The sequence below is a fragment of the Notamacropus eugenii genome, chromosome 6 (assembly GCF_028372415.1).
Source record: "Notamacropus eugenii isolate mMacEug1 chromosome 6, mMacEug1.pri_v2, whole genome shotgun sequence".
Classification (NCBI taxonomy): Eukaryota; Metazoa; Chordata; class Mammalia; order Diprotodontia; family Macropodidae; genus Notamacropus; species Notamacropus eugenii.
This window is the reverse complement of record NC_092877.1, coordinates 147,361,051-147,376,211: the sequence shown is the minus strand read 5'-3', so window position 1 is coordinate 147,376,211 and position 15,161 is coordinate 147,361,051. Positions and strand designations below refer to the sequence as shown.

At 37.3% G+C, this 15,161-nt stretch overlaps 1 protein-coding gene and 1 long non-coding RNA gene across 2 annotated transcripts in view; one reads left to right on the top strand and one right to left on the bottom strand.

Annotated features, from left to right (window-relative positions):
• The window catches only part of IQCM (IQ motif containing M), a 522,295-nt gene that overhangs the window by 6,332 nt on the left and 500,802 nt on the right, over positions 1 to 15,161 (top strand). The gene's annotated exons all lie outside the window — the stretch shown is intronic.
• The window catches only part of LOC140511932 (uncharacterized), a 7,414-nt gene continuing 3,695 nt past the window's right edge, over positions 11,443 to 15,161 (bottom strand). Inside the window, exons 2-3 of the long non-coding RNA XR_011969724.1 lie at positions 14,086 to 14,161; positions 11,443 to 12,451 (exon numbers count right to left, since the gene is read on the bottom strand). This is a non-coding gene — a long non-coding RNA (uncharacterized lncRNA). The remainder of the gene's footprint in view (positions 12,452 to 14,085; positions 14,162 to 15,161) is intronic.

The following is a 15,161-nucleotide window of genomic DNA, read 5'->3' as shown; positions in this document are numbered from 1 at the left end:
GGAAAATACTATGCAAATATTAAAATATTGGAAATATGAGCTGTATTTTGGGAGTCTGGTGGTTCAGATATGAGATTTCATCAGTGTATAAAACTCTCAGTATGGAAATTCCATCTGTCAATGCAACCCATTAGGTCTTCTATTAAAGAATTGCCTGGTTTCATTGAGAAGTTAAGTGATTTGCCAGTGGTCACACAAATGGTTCTCTTGAACCCTAGGATCAGCCTTCCAAACTACATCACACTGTCTCTATCATCACAAGCTTTACTACAATCAAATGTTTATTAAAATTCAAGTAACACCAAATGTCTAGATGAAAACTACAGAAGTTAGTGTAGCTGTATGGTGCTATGAGAGAAACTTGGCAAGTTGATGTTGAATTTCTTGGAGGATGGCAGGCTAGAGTTCTTCAGAAAAATGGAACTTTATTTCAGGCTGAATTAAAGGATGAGTTTCAAGTGAACAGTCATCCATGGCAGATATTCTTTTTTTAAAAAAATTAATTAATAAATTTATTTTAGGTTTTCAACATTTATTTCCACAAAATTTTGAGTTCCAAATTTTCTCCCCATCACTCTCCTCCTCCCCAAAATGCAAAGCATTCTGATTGCCTCTTCACCAATGTGCCCCCCCTTCTAATATTCCTCCCTTCCCTTATCCCCATCTTCTCTCTTGTCCTGTAGGGCAAGATAAATTTCCATACACTATTACCTGTATTTCTTATTTCCCACTTGTATGCAAAAACAATTCTCAACATTTGCTCCTAAAACTTTGAGTTCCAGCTTCTCTTCCTCCCTCCCTCCCCACCCATCCCCACTGAGAAGGTAAGCAATTCAATATAGGCTATATATGTGTAGTTTTTCAAATGACTTCCATAATAGTCATGTTGTACAAGACTAACTATATTTCCCTCCATCCTATCCCGCCCCCCATTTCTTCTATTCTGTCTTTTGACTTTATCTCTCTCCAAGAGTGTTTACTTCTAATTGCCCCTCCTCCTATTTTCCCTCCCTTCCATCATCCCCCCACCCTGCTTATCCCCCTCTCCCTTACTTTCCTGTAGTGTAAGATAGATTTTCATACCAAATTGAGTGTGCATGTTATTCCTTCCTTAAGCCAAATGTGATGAGAATAAGCTTCACTTTTTCCCTCTCAACTCCCCCCTTTTCCCCTCCATTGGAAAAGCTTTTTCTTGTCTCTTCTGTGAGAGATAATTTGCCCTATTCCATTTTTTTCTTTCTCCTCCCAATATATTCCTCTCTCACTTGTTAGTTTTATTTTTTTAGATATGATCCCTTCCTATTCAACTCACCCTGTGCTTTCTCTCTCTCTCTCTCTCTCTCTCTCTCTCTCTCTCTCTGTATAATCCCTCCAACGACCCAGATACTGAGAAAAGTTTCAAGAGTTACAAATATAATCTTTCCATATGAACAGTACTTTAGTAAGTCCCTTATGATTTCTCTTTCCTGTTTACCCTCTCATGCTTCTCTTGATTCTTGTGTTTGAAATTTTCTTTTCAGCTCTGGTCTTTTCATCAAGAATCTTGAAAGTCCTCTGTTTCATTGAAAGGGTTTTCCTGAAGTATTATACTCAGTTTTGCTGGGTAGGTGATTCTTGGTTTTAGTCCTAGTTCCTTTGACTTCTTCAATATCATATTCCACGCCCTTTGATCCCTTAATGTAGAAGCTGCCAGATCTTGTGTTATCCTGATTGTATTTCCACAGTACTCAAATTGTTTCTTTCTAGCTGCTTGCAATATTTTCTCTTTGATCTGAGAACTCTGGAATTTGGCTACAATGTTCCTAGGAGTTTCTCTTTTTGGATCTCTTTCAGGAGATTTAATTTTTCAATTAAATGAATAAATTTATTTATATTTATAAATGTTATAAATTCATATTATATATTTTATATTATATTTATACTATAATTTATGTTTATATAATTTATATTTACACATATTTATAAATTAAATAAATTCAATATTTATTTTGCCCTCTAGTTCTAGAATATCAAGGCAGTTTTCCTTGATAATTTCATGAAAGATGATGTCTAGGCTCTGTTTTTGGTCTTGGCTTTCAGGTAGTCCATAATTTTTAAATTGTCTCTCCTGGATCTGTTTTACAGGTCATTTGTTTTTCCAGTGAGATATTTCACATTATCTTCTATTTTTTCATTCTTTTGGTTTTGTTTTGTGATTTCTTGGTGTCTCACAAAGTCATTAGCCTCCATCTCTTCCATTCTAATTTTTAAAGAACTATTTTCTTCAGTGAGCTTTTGAATCTCCTTTTCCCTTTGGCTAATTCTGCTTTTTAATGCATTCTTCTCCTCATTGGCTTTTTGAATCTCTTTTGCCAATTGAGTTTGCCTATTTTTAAAGGTGTTATTTTCTTCAGCATTTTTTTGGGTTTCCTTTAGCAAGTTGTTGACCCACTTTTCATGATTTTCTTGCATCTCTCTAATTTCTCTTCCCAATTTTCCCTCAACCTCTCTTACGTGATTTTCAAAGTCCTTTTTGAGCTCTTCCATGGCCTGAGACTACTGAATATTTAACTTGGATGTTTGGGATATAGAAGCCTTGACTTTTATGTCTTTCCCTGATGGTAAACATTGTTCTTCTTCATCAGAAAGGATGAGAGAAGATATCTGTTCACCAAGAAAGTAACGTTCTATAGTCTTATTTTTTTTCCCCATTTTTGGGCATTTTCCCAATGAGTTATTTGACTTTTGGGTGCTTTGTCAAGAACAGGGTATACTCTGGAGATCTGTAAGATCTCAGTTCCTCCAAGGTGGCACAGTCAAGTGTGTACACTGGTCTGGGAGCAACCAGAAAGTTTTGTGCCCAGAATCTGCAAGTAGTAGAGATTCCTCTCCACAGCCACCTGGTCTCCAGTCCCACCAAGCCAGCACTGGGGGCTGAGATTCAAATCAACTACTCAATTCCCCCAGGGGCTTTATCCAATAATGGACGCTGACTGCTGCCTCTCTGTCTGCCTATCTGGCCACTGTAGCCACTGTGGCCCACTGCTGCTGCTGCCATCTACACCCCACTGCCACCTGGTGCCACTGCTAAGGGAGGACCCTGCTCCCTTGTCACAGAGGTGAAAAAGCCCTTTCACTGACTTTTGATGATGCTTTTGGTGCCTGTGGGTTGAGGAATCTGCAAACCATGGCTCCTGCCACTAAGGATTCTGACCCTGGGGCCTGCTCTGGTCCTCTTCTCCCAAAGCTGGGCTGGGTTCCATGTCTGATGTGACAGACTTTTCCCATTGGCTTTACAGGTCACCCTGGGCTGGAAATCTCCTCCACTTTGTCATTCTGTGGCTTCTGCTACTCTAGAATTTGTTGAGAGTCTTTCCTTACAGGTATTTTATGAGCTGTGGGGGAAGAGCTAAAGCATGTGTGTCTTTCTACCCCACCATCTTGGTTCCATCCTGTTGGCAGAGATTCTTTAGTTGTTCATCATTTCTTACACCTTTACAGATTTTGAGTTAGAAGAACCTCTGAGATTTTCTAGTTCAGCTCTTCATTTTGAAGATGAGGAAATTAACTCCTCAAAGCATTGAGGTACTTGTCCAAGATCACACAAATAGAAAGGGGCCAAGTCTGGATTCAAACTCTGTGTCCAAATCTACCACACCTTTTATGGCATCAACCTTAAAATCTCAGATCTTCCAGGGCTAGTATCTACATCCCTCCTACTTTTAAAAAACAAGCAACTTTCATCAAATTATTTTAAAACAATAACAACAAAAATCTTGTCCTTTTATTTTCTCCAAATTAGTTAGGCTGTTATCTTTGGGATATTTTTTATGAATTAATCAATTTCTTTGTGGTTAAATGTTAATTTGAGACCAGTTTCTAAAAGAGTACAAACTAAGGGCAGAGGAAGAAGGATAGTTTAGCCCTTCCAGGACATAAGATTTCAAGGCTGGTGTCAAAAGACCTAGAAATCTGAGACTGCAATTTACCGTGAAGCTTGTAGAATCTTGAATTCATGCCTCTACTTGTCTCCTGGGGCCCCTTGTGTAACAACAGGTCCCCTAATAAACTTTATATTTCTTGAAAGCAGGGACTATTTTACTTTTATCTTTGTATTGCTAGCACTTAGCTTAGTTCTTAACACATAGTAAGCTCTTAATATGGTTATCCCTTCCACATTGGTACTGTCCCCATTGAAGTTTCAATATATCATGAGTCAGCATAAGAAATTAAATGGGTTTTTTTGGGAGTTTTGCAGAAAATGTAGAAGACATGTGGAGGCCAGTAGATGACACAGAAAAAAATTTAGAAACTCAGAAATGTATAAAATATATATGTATATGTGTATACATACCCATATATGTATATATAGTATTGTATAATATCAACATATCTTATCTTTTAATACCACAATTTAAACTTCTCTGACATGAAGGGAGGACCAAAAAATTTTACACTGATTTTCTGGATTATGGGGGCCCTTCACCCTTACCACCACCACTGCTGCTGTCCTTCCCCCTCTCTGCCCATGTGATACAAATAACTGTAATCACTTACTGAATACACTTGACTTGAAGGAGTTGTACTGCTAATTCAATTACTGAATTGAATTGATTGATTTGAAGGAATTACACTATTAGCCCAGTTGATAGACACCTCATATCAACTAATCAACAAATAAATACAAGTTAGCACAAAATATGAAAAAAAAAATCTGGCAAATAGGTGTCTGTTTCCAGAAGCATTTGAGTCGTGTCCAACCCCTCTGTCATATGACCATTTCATATCCAGGAGGGGAGGTAGAAATTTTCCCACACCCCAAAAGAAGTTACTGTGCTCCACAGTTTGTGCAGAAGAGTAGAACCCTATACTCTCATTTGTGAAATGAATTTCAAAGTAAAAGTTTTCTCTTGACATTCCTTTCTCTTAACTCATCTTTGTTACTGTGCCCTCCTAAAAATGCACAAGAATGTTTTAGTTAGTGCTAGTTTCCAAGACCTTCTATGTAAAGATTACCCAGAGATAGAGGATCTTCTTATAATGTAGTATCTCTCTTATGATGTCCTAGATTCTTTACTTTCTCATGTTGCTTGAAATATTACCAGTTATATACTCATTTGGACCAATTAACATCTCATTTCAAAATGTAAATATCTCCAAGACTAAGGAGTCTATCAGTCATTTTTACCCTGATGTTAAGTTTAATAATTGCCTTTCTTCTCACTTATGGACTAAAAATACTTGGATTTTATTGGGAGTGAGAAAGGAAGAGGTAATTTTATACAACTGATTAATTTAGTAGAGGTCATTATTGTTCTTATTCAGTAAAACACTTTTTTAGTAATTTAATTGGGATGTTGATTATTATAAATTTGGGTAAAATTGTCATTTTTGTTATTTACTTATTATTATATTGGCCCTGCCAACACATGAACAATTGATATTTCTCCAGTTATTTAGATATGATTTTACTTGTATAAAAAGCTAGGTGGGGCACTGAAATGGAAGAATTTTGGTAACTATAAGGCAGAAAGAGATGAATGTCTTGAATATCTGAGGTTAGGGAGGAGGAATTCTAGAAGGGACAAATAGGGTGAAGAAAGGAAGGTGGGCATGCACAAAAGATAAACTTCCTACTTTAAAATTTTCATTATGGTTCCCTTTGTTTGTTACTATAATAGGCATTTAACTATTAATGTGTGTTGGATTTATTAGAGAGAAAACCTGGTTCTGATCCCACCTTTGACACATGGAAACCTATTTGAAAGCATTATAGTACTGGGAGAAGATTTGAAAGAATTTTAAGTCAAGATCATTAAATAGGTCCTAGCACTACAGAGGCTTCACAAGAAAATACTTAACAAAAGCCTTTAAAAGCTGTTTGTTTAAGAAGGACAAGTACATATGTTCAAGAGAGCACTAATGTCTTTGTATTAATGTGCTGGAGTGTTCTAATGTTCACCAAATGACCACAGATACTGAGGTCCTTCTGATACTGCTATAAGTTGATGGCATTGTGCTGACCATGTCCATTCCCAAAACATTCACTCCTCACTAGGTTGGCCTTAGGGGATGAATTTTTAGGCCATAGCCACTCTGAAAGACTAAATTGTAGAGGAGTTGAGATCTTGGCTAGTGGAAGGGGTGTCCACACTGAAGAAACCATGACCACTGAAGCACTGCAATACACATGGTAGAAAAACCAAAACAAAACAAAACTCCACATTTCTGTGGGAGAATTGTGCCAAGTTCTGTGCAGATGTGTTTTTTAAATCTTCTGGGAAAAGGGATCTGCCTTTAAATGCAGGCTGTCTATATTAGCATCCAGGTTGTACTTCATGTGCTGGATGACTACATTCAACCAATCATATGCAGCTGTGGAGATAACATCAGAAAGGAGGAAGGAAGCCTAGAATAAATTAGCAGAGCCATAGGAAACTTTTGAGAGGGGGAAAAAGATTACCAAAGATCTGGATTCAAGTCCAACCACTTTTACACATTGTTTGTGCAACCCTGGGCCAATCAAATCCTTGAATTTCTCAGAATCTGAAGCACCATTCTGAGGCTTTGAGTCACAGAGCCAGTTGCAGATTGGCATGGGTAGAGGGAGCTTCCTCAATGGAGATTTCCTACACATCACTGAAATCAGAGATCCAGATTCCCTCTCCCTCTTTGGCATTTAAATAAATGTTACTTAAAAATGCAAATTATACGTCCCTCTTGTGGATCAGGAAAGAAGAGCCTCAAGATCAGGGTGACGGAGTAATAGAATTTTATTGCTGGTAGGGACATGAGACACCATCTTGTCAAATTCTTCTTTTCCTTACTCCTTTCAAGAGACAACTGAAGCCCAGAGGCAGGAAGGAACTTGTCTAAGGTCACAAAGTGAAAATTAAAACTCAGGTCATGGGATGTTGGATTTTAGCATTAAAAGGGACATTAAATCATCTAGTGCAACTCTTTATTTTTTTTTAAGGAAACATCTTTTTTAGTTGTAAACTTAATAATCTTCAACAAATAATTCAATGTTTAAGTGAAACAGAGCTGCAGAGTTGTCAGCCTCCCTCCTTTTCCAGTTATCACAGTCCAGTGGTAAGACAAAAGTCAAGATGGCCAGCAATGACCCAGGATGCAGTTAATGACCTTGGCATCGTTGATGCTTGACCAAGCTCTTAAGAATGTTATATTGTCTGCTTTACCCACCTTCATGGCCACTGAAACAAATTGTTCTCATTCACGCGTTCTGCCAGGGGAAATCTACAAATATCTGGGGTAGACATCCCCCCAACTCACCTACAGGTTTGGGGCTTCTTCGTTACCCTCATGTTGATTTAGCCCAGGGGTGAGGAACCTGCAGCATTGAGGCCACATGTGGCCTTCTAGGTCGTTGGGTATGGCCTTTTGATGGAGTTCAAGTTTTACAGAGCAAATCAATTCATTAAGGGAATTTGTTTTGTGAAGTTTAAATTCAATCAAAGCGCTGCCCTTGAGGGCCTAGAGGCCCACATGTGTCCTTGAGGCTACAGGTTCCCCACCCCTGGTTCAGCCTGTCTCCTGAGATGATTTACTGGAGTGTGGCTACTGTGCATGCTACAGCTTCTCAGAGTCACAGATGAAGGTTGGGTGAAAAGATGAACACCAAAGATAGATGAGCAGCCCTGAAAAGGGCTTGATAGTCCTCACACCTGAGGTGCTAGTCCAGGGAGGACACAGTTAAAGGAGAGGTCCTATAAAGGAAGCCTGAGAAAAAAATGAGGTAGAGAAAAGGAAGATCACCACTGAAAGTACTACCAAGAGACGTGACCACATAGGCTCGTAGATCTAGTGCTGTAAGGGACCCCAGAGAGCACCTATCCAACCCACTCATTTTACAGCTCAGGAAATGGACATCAGTTTTTTTTGTTTCTTCTGTCCTGGCACTTTTGGGAAGAATAGGGTTACAGGTAACTGTGACCAGAAAAATTTAGGATTCTATCTGCAACAAAACATGTTTGCATCAGAATCACTTAATTAATCAGACAACAACATTTATTAAGCACTTACCAGGTACCAGACACTGTTGTCAAGTTCTAGAAATACAAAGACAGAAAGAAAAAAAAAAACTGTTCATTTTGAATAGCCAGCTGATGCAGGCACATGAAAACTCAAAAACTTTATATTAGTTTACACCAGCCAGAAGGTAAGTACTTTTTTATGCCAGCTGTATAAACTAGTAAGGAGATGTAACACTCTCTTAACACTTCCTAATTAGGCTGTAATTCCAACAAGAGATTGTTGCTGACCTCATAAACAACGAACGTGAAGCTTAAGTTAAATGTCCTATGTCACTAGTGCCCAACTCAGGAAATAGGCGCCTGGTTAGCATCATGGCAAGAAAGTGCTGAAAATCCCTCAAAATTTTCCTTAATATTTGTGAAGGTAGTACAAGGAAAGGAGCATTGGCTCTGAAGAAATTCTGAAACTTATTTGAGTGATACTGAACATCTGTAAGATGAAGATATTGGACTAGCTGACCTCTGATGTCATAAGTATATATCGGCCATTCTGTGGAATTTGAGTGGTTTCCTTCTAAAATTTGTTTTCACCATGTTTGTTCAGTGACGTGTAGGTTTCTCCTAACTTTTTCTGTAGATTGTTTACCTTTCTAATACTTTGGGATAGAAGCACATAGTCAATTAATCAACAAGCATTTATTAAAGGTCTATTATTTGCCAGGTACTGTTCTAATGCTGGGTATGCAAAAAGAGGCAAAAGATAGTCCCTGCCCTCAAGGAGCTGATAATCTAAAGGGGGAGAGACAACATGCAAACAAATACATATGAAGTGAGCTATGTACAGGATAAATAAGAAATAATAAACCAAGAGAAGGCACTGGAATTAAGAAAGGTTGTGGAAGGCAGAAGGTAGGATTTTGGTAGGAATTTAAAGGAAACCAGGGAGGGCTCTGAGTACTGTCAGAGTGGAGGAGGGAGAGCCAGGGAGAATAACAGGAGCCACTGAGAGATGGAATGTCTTGTTCATGGAACAGCCATGAACATATTCATATTAAGGCATTAACTGTGAGAAAGCTGGAGGGTGCTAGGTTATAAAAGGCTTTGAATGCTAACCAGAATTTTCATGGCTAAATACCAGCAGGCTACAACTTCACTGCAGAAGGACTTGGTGGAGTGTAAGGAGAAAGGCAATCAGAAGTAAAGAAAGGATGAAACATCCAAAGAAACTCTTGCTAATTGTCTGCCCTGGAACTTCCCCTCCCCAAAAAAGGCTTCATGGCTCAAGCAATGGCAAACTCCTTTCCTCAGTGTTCTTCCTACCCATGGCTAGCAAAGCTGTGATTTGGCTCAAGTGTGTAACTTTAGAAAAATTACAGCGTGGCTGTTTTAATTATAAGACTATGTAATTATCAGCGGGGTGCCTGGGAAATTTAGCATTTAATTGAAAAGTGCAGAATTACAGTGTAATTTTATCAACAGTCTTGCTGGATCAGAAGTCAGTTAAAACAACTGGGTTGTTTTAAGCAACTTTCATGTTTTCATGGAGGAAAGTATTCTCCTGAGAACTAAAATATTGTATTTTAGACTGTGTTAATCTTTTCACTGAATAAGCATGAGTTCCCCTCTCATATAATGAATGTAACCCCTACTATTCAGTAGAGAACTGAAGTGTTGAATCATACATAAGAAAGTGGCTAAGAGTATTTCATTACCCATAATTCTGTGATTTCCATAGACTTATGGAAAATGTTATTCACCTCTTGGGGAAAGCCTTTGGCAGTAAAACTACATTTTGCTTGGCATTCCATTTGCATCAGCTTTGCCTCTGGTTAGCCTGCTCATAATGTCAATAGTATACACACAATTTTCACGTAGTGGAAGAAAAAAAAAGGTCCAACTATCTCTGAGTTTGACCTGTATTTATTTTCCTACTGGTATTTAAACTCAGTGCTGAGTTGAAGATTTAGTAGGCCTGCCTGACTGTTTAAAGTGTGGACAGGATACAAAAATGACTGTTTTTTAAGGAACCCTATGGGAATTTGGAATTTTTATTTCTTATGCCTTTGTAAGCTCTTTGTTTCACTGCCCCTTTGGTGTGAAATGAAAGCATCTAAAAGAGGATTGTGCTTCTCATGTGCGGAGAGGCTTTTAGACTTCTTTTTGTCATCTAAAAGCTTAGCTTTAGCTATAAAACACTCAAAAATATTTCCTTGTGCAAAAAGCATACTATTAGAATCAATGAAAGATAGAGAAGGCAGTAATTTTCAGCACTGATAGCTTTTAGCATCATGGAGGTGATGGAGAGAGGGCCAGCCTTGAAATCAGAACTCAACCCATTAATCAACCAACAAGCATTTTTAAGCGCTTACAGTGCTCTAGGCACATTACGAGGTGCGGGTGGGCAATAAAAAGACAAATCAGTGAAAGAATCCTTGCCCTCAAGGGCCTTCTGCTTTTTTTCCTTTGGAGGAGATAGCATGTAGAGATTATATATATGTATATGTATATATGTATGTATGTATGTATATATGTATATATATGTAAATATATGCAAATACAAGATTTTTATTTGAAGGAAGCCCTAGTCAGAGACTATTCCCAGTCCTCCTTAATTTTAGTGCCTTCCCTCTAAGCCTATCTATGGATATTTAGGGAGAACTAAGACCCGTGGGGTGAGGTCTTGCTGAGTTCTTCTCAGGGCTGCTCATCCACCTTTGGTGTCCACCTGGTACTCCACAATCCCCTAGGGCTCCAAGAAGGTTTAGCATGCAAAACAACCACATCCCAGTAAACTGTCTCAATATATGGGCTAAATCAGCCTAAGGGTAACTGACTGACCACAAACTCATTGGTAAATTGGGAGTGGGGTGTCTACCTGAAGCATATGAAGACTTCCCCTGGTGGAATGACAGAATAAAACAGTTTGTTCCAATGGCCTTGAAGGTGGCTGAAGCAGGAGCTATGGAGTGCTTTGAACTTGATCAGACATCGAAGATACCAAGGTCTTCTGTTGTATCCTAGTTCTGACTTTTGTCTTGCCACTGGACTTGAATCCATTGACTGTGTAACTCTGCCTCCCTTAAATTCAATTTCTGTTTAAATTATCACCTGATGATGTCACTGGATATCTTTGAAAACAAAGGACAAACAACAACTTCCTAATCCATCACACATCCATCCATCCATCCATCCATCCATCCATCCATCCATCCATCCATATATACATACATCCATATATTCATACATAATATGTACAAATTATTTATCTATCTATAAACACATATGAAATTTGTACAGTTTTTTAAATATGTAGTCTACCTCATTAGACTGTGAACTCTTTGAAAGCAAGGATTTCTTTTCCTTTGTATTTCCAGCACTTAAATTAGTACCTGGCACACAGTAGGCACTTAATAAATGCTGATTAACTGCAGGGTCACCATATTATGTCGGACATCCAATTCATTTTAATTTTTTATTTGATGGTTCTAATGGTGAAAATTCTGATTCTCTAAACTGTTATTGCAAGTGGAATTAAAGCTTCCATAGATCACATTACAAGGTGAAAATAGTCTTAAGGAACACCATTATTCTCCAAGACTTCTTGATTGTTGAACTCCAATTGTAGTAAGTTTCTTTCCCTAAAATCAGTGAGTTCATCTTGGGCTAGGTCAACATCTTTGATACAGATTATGGTTAATACCATTAAGCTAGAAATAAAGTTTGGAAGGGTTCTGAAGTGTTTCCAGGTCTTGGTAGATTTCCCCTTTCAGAGAAATTGATCAAGAATTTTTTTATCTCAACTCCCTCTTGGTAAAGTACTTCCTTCTGAAAGGTTTGCAAGCATGTCAGCCTTTACTTTCTTCTTCCAAATAGGCAGCTTTGACAAAAATGCATTTGCTTTGTAAGTAGAATATATACTATTGATTTTAGAATGTTGAATTGAAATATTACATCTAGTATATATATATATATATAAAATACGTATCTCTCTTGTTAAAAATATTTTCCAGATAAGCAAACCAATGGATAAAATACTTTTCTTTGAAGTGATCCAAGAATGTGTTTTCTTTCTCTTTTTTCAAAAAAAGTGAAACTTTTGTTCTTAGTTTGAACAAATGCTGGAAGATACTTTAAATTATCAATCTGTGTATCTAACTTTTTTTTTTACCTAGTTGTGGAAGGAAAGAAGGATTTCTTGAACTAGTGGCGATATTGTCTATTTGTGTTTTTGTCAGTGCCAAGTACAGCAATGCATGAATGAAGTATTTGTTGGTTTTCCTCCTATGGGAAACCTGTCCTCTTAAAAAGTAGTGACCTTCTTTGTAGTAGCAGGCACTTCATGTTTTGCTCCCATTTCTTGTCAAAATCTTTGAAAAATGCAATGCTTTAGAGCCTTGCTTCTGATAAAGTTGATTACTTTTACTGACAAAACTTCTTTCCAAGTTGTTAGAAGAGTCTTTATTATCAGTGCAGCATGTCTGTGTAAAAAGCAATGAAAGATCATGATGTGAGAAGCATCCTTTTTCATGCAGGTAGCAAAATCAAATGCATTACCAAGCACTGCATGCACTCCATCTGTGCAAAGACTGTGAAGCTTTTCTTTCTAGTCAAAATTTTGTTTGGCAAAACAAAACAAAAACCCGGCAGCAAAAAACTTTTTTTTAATATTTCTAAAATGTCAAAGGACTTTGTAGTTTTCAGTAGAGTTACAAAATAAGTTTTTCAGTGATGACATTAACATGCACATGGTGAATAAAAACACAGAGCTACCTATATTGAGGTATCTGTTCTGTCCAGTTATGATCTAGTGTTGGGAATAACTAGAGTAATTTTGAAGTAATGATAAGCATGTGATATTTTGATATATCTTTAATAATGATAATGTGATTATGAAAATATCTGCAATTTTACTGGGGACAAAGTCACAGAAATTTTTGATAATACACTGTGATTTGTTGTCTACATTCATAGCTGAAAGAAATGCTAACTTTCAGTTAGAAGTTAATGAAAATAAAGACGTATTTTTTTCCTATCACTTTCTTGTAGCCCCTGAAATTTATCCATGGGATCTTGGGGGCATATTGGTTTCCTTTTCGGATGTAGAAGATTGCTCTCAATCTTGAAGGAAACAAGGTTATTCTAAGAGGTGTACATGAGGAAGGAGTATGTTCTTTGAAAGGAGGAGGAAGACGGGAAATGGAATGTCATAGGAAAAGAGAAAGTCAGTTTAGGTGGACCTGCTTCTGACACATACTAACTAGATTAACCTTGGCAAATGATTTAACCACTTGCTGCCTCAGGCATTTCTCTAAGACTGAAAGGTATAGATTTGGATCAGATGATCTGCATACCAAGGATATAGCAGTTCAGCAAAGAAAAAAGAAAACCCCAGAAAACAAAAAGCCAAGTTAATTGAGTTTCCTGAAATAACTATGCCAAATAAATAATATCTCAAACAATTATCATTCAAAGATTTAGTTAGAGATACTGGTACGTATTCTGAAAAAATGATTTTTCTTCTTCATCTTAATTGACAACCATTTTATGACATCAAAAATAATCATTGCCCTTTTTCAATGAAGTCACCAATATCACATTTAATAGTGGAATAAGGAATATAGTCTTTATATGTTGCTTTATGCTAATATTGATGCAATACGATGAAAAAGTTTGGACTTTTAAAGTTTGGTTGATTGATTTACTAAATTTAATTAAATTGCTAAATCTCATTCCTTGCAGATTTATGAATCTAACAAGTAGGTTCTGTGCCTATTAAATTAATGCTGTATGAAAAAAGTATACATTTTATTACTTTGCCATATGTAGAATTCTGGACTGCAAGGCTAGCTTGGGTGGTTATGGGACATTGCTAATGAGGCTGTAGCAGGTTGCTGTCATTTTCAATATTTGGCTTTCAATCCTTATTCTTGGCCACTTAAGGCTTTCACTTAAGAAATTTCATCTAACTTGTCTCTAATTAGTAGGGCTCATCCTTATATCCTTTAACTTATTCTTGTGTAGATTCACTAACACCTTTGTTTTAGTTACCGACTTTTCAATCTATAACTTCTGGATGTTGAAACTTTCATTTGTCCTAGGGAATCAAACTTACCTTCCCAAGATCCTTTAAATTGGATATTCGTCTTCTTAAGTTTGGATGGTACAACTTCACTGCATTCCTGTCAAAACTTTGTATCAGAAAAAAAAGGATAATGGATTATTTCAATCACTGTAATTGTGCAGGCTTGTTCAACTGAGGGTTACTTGGCCCAACTGGATAGAGCTCCTGACCTAGAATCAGGAGGACCTCAATCCAAATGTGGACTCAGACATCCTGGGAAGATCACTTAGTCCTATAGCTTCCTCAACTATAAAATGAGCTGGAGAAGGAAATGGTAAACCACTCCAGTGTCTTTTCCACAAAACCCCGCACTGGGGTCAAGGAAAGACTGACATGACTCAACAACAAAAACTGGAAAAGTTCTTCTATCCTCTTGTTTTCAGTTCTTTTGGGTTTATCATCATCAGTGTTGTTTCTTTTTGTTCACAGACTTGGTGGGCCAGAAACAGTGAATTTTGATGAGCAAACATACAGTGCTACTTAAAAAAATAATACATGCACTGGCAGACAATTGACATTTACTGGCAACCTTATCAAAAATCATATATCTGCCAGTACATTCTGTGTTTGGCCTTGAGGCTAAAACTGAAAATGAAGTGGGGAGGAACTAGTTCATATGCACAATCTCCTTCCGGAATCTTTGCTATTGAAAAAAAAATGTGTGTGTGTATGTATTGTTCCACATTCTAGGCACTTTTAATGAGTAAGCACAAATTAGTAGTCAGTTTGAGTCCAGATATAATAATACATTGTTCATGGGATGTTAATGGTTTAGTTTGCATTCAGCCTTCTCCCTATATTGTGTATTTCACCATCATGAATAGTAAAATCACACATTTGAGTCTGTGCACAATATATTGACACAGATGACCAAAGATCTGCTTCCACCATCTTCATATTTTCTCACAGCATGAAGGCTACTTTTATCAGTCACTACTCAAGGCAGCTGTGAATCCTCTTCACTTCACCACAGAGTTGCTACTTGATTTTCAACATGACAGTCACAAAAATCTAACTTTTTTTTTTTTTTTTTAGTGGTTACGGTAGAGGAGTTTCCCAATGAAGAA